The following is a 2,413-nucleotide window of genomic DNA, read 5'->3' on the forward strand; positions in this document are numbered from 1 at the left end:
ATTTATTATAAACTCGGATATTTCTGCCACTCCTGTGGCGTTCATCAGCGAGAATAAGGAAAACATCATGAATCAATATAATATAGGCTGTCTTATCAAAAAAGAATAAAGGTGAAAGAGAGCAAATGAGAAATACTTATAAAACTGTAAAATGATTGGTCTATTATCTATGCATACTGAGTATCTACAATAATTTATCAAATACTAAAAATAGCCTATATGTAATTTATTCATTTTTATTGAATGACCTGATTGGAAATGCATATTTATTTAAAAATATAAGCGTAAGTCTAGATTTTTTAGTAGTTATAAATATTTACAATCCATAAACACTATAGGCCTATGTGTATTATAAGGATGTTGAATATGGTAAAATAATTTGAATTTTATAGATATACATTATGAACTGTGACATTATGTACAATATATAATATCGATATGAGTATGAACATTTAATACGGTGCGTAATCAATTTTTATTCAGTAACAAGCGAAATAAAAAGACAAGGAATATTAAAAAAAAAAAAACTATATAATTTACACAAAAATACTTCTCAATGGCGAAATATGGTATATTGCATATTAATTGCTATTGTTTCCCTAAAAAAAATAAGAATGATTTTATTAGGTTAATTAAAATAAACAATATTTATATTATAAATATATATTAAAACTTTATATCTCTGGATAAAGCAGAAAACAAAGGAACTTACGTTTTAAGCTTTCGACTATCACTGTAGTCTTGTTCACAATGACAAACGATGGAAATTGCGTCATATCGATTGTGATGTCAGCGATGAGGCCGGTGGGCCTGGTCCTGGTCCCCCTTCTCCATTCCTGCCTTTAAGTTGTTGTTCAATATGTTTATAAGATTATATCTTCCACCATCTTTATTCGACGTTGGTCTGTTGGCCCTCATGTAGATTGCTTCCTTGACCCCTCTCTCAAACCATGGATAGGGTTGTGAGGCATCACACCCCCAGTAAAGTCATTTAGCCACTAGTAGTGGCTCCCCTTCCATTACAGAACAGGGGCAGATGCATGTGTTTTCAGGCTAACGTGAAGGAGTTCCCCCGATTTATATCTCTTAGCTAAATGATTCATGGCACACTCATGGGTACTGATTTATTTGACTGCTGCATAGTCTTTAACACCCAACCCCACCCCACCCGACCCTCTCCCCTCCAGCAAACAGGATCCGCCATTTGTAGAGCTTATTTATGTAAAAAACTAGAAAGAACAATAGAAACGATTCTGTGTTTTAAAATTGTCAAACTGTGCCACATAAGCCCTGGCCTACCTAACCTAGTATTCTTTGTGCACCTAGGCCTACCTTATAGGCCTGGCCCCTGGACTATTACCAGAGGCCTATAACCAGAGGCCTATAATAGGCCTCTGGTTCAGTCCACATTTTTGAATGCCCACCTCAGAGTAAAACTAGAGGTCATGCACGGCGGTTTCATACGCACTATATTGAGACAATAAGTGTTTTCAACGCGCCTTTCATATATTTACGCACCGCAAGCCTCGAACGAACACACTCATGTCGCGATTGGGATCGTGCGAGCCTAGCAGAACTGCATTTTTTGTGTTAAAATTAATATATGAGTGTAATATCCCCCATTCATGTTCTGTTTGTCTAATTATTATATCACCTATTAAACAAAATTTTTGCAATGCATGAATTTATATAAAATCATGAATTTTAACGAGAAAAGTAAGGCCGGTCTACAGTGAAAATGTAAACATACAACGCCCTAACTCCGTAAATGTTAATATCGCTAAACATGGTCGTAATTATCGTCGTTTTACAAAACTGTGCAATTTTTCTGGATGTTATCGTTGGTCGCCAATGAACAATCAGTGTCTGTTCTTGTATTCTGTGAAATATTGGCCTGACAACTTCTTCCGATTGAAAAAAAAAAATTTCGATTGAAAAAAACAAATATTTTGGCTTTACTAGGCGTTCTTGACAACTCCACGGGCTCATCGCGCAATTACGCGTTGTTTGTACATGCGCTAGGCCTAGATTGAGGCCTAGATTTTATTTGGGTTTTGGATAGGCTTTGCTGCATTAATGTTGTTAAATGTTAACATTATAATTGTATAATATATATATATATATATATATATATTATTTTTATTCAGCTAATATATGATAAATACAGGCTTGCATTGAATAACATTTTATATTTTGATGGAAATAATTAGGATGGCTCTAAAATAAAGAAAATTAAAAATATAAATAAATGTAAACAATGATCCAATATTCATCTGTGAAAACACCTCAGTTTACAAATAGACACAAACATTATGTTCTACATGTTATATTTTTAATGAACAAAATAAACCTTTAAAAAATACAAGAATCCAAATTAAACCGAAAGGTCCACTGATTAATCTCGGATACAGAT

This window comes from Anneissia japonica, unplaced genomic scaffold (assembly GCF_011630105.1).
Source record: "Anneissia japonica isolate Jap-2015-1 unplaced genomic scaffold, ASM1163010v1 scaffold287685_len94617_cov150, whole genome shotgun sequence".
Taxonomy (NCBI): Eukaryota; Metazoa; Echinodermata; class Crinoidea; order Comatulida; family Comatulidae; genus Anneissia; species Anneissia japonica.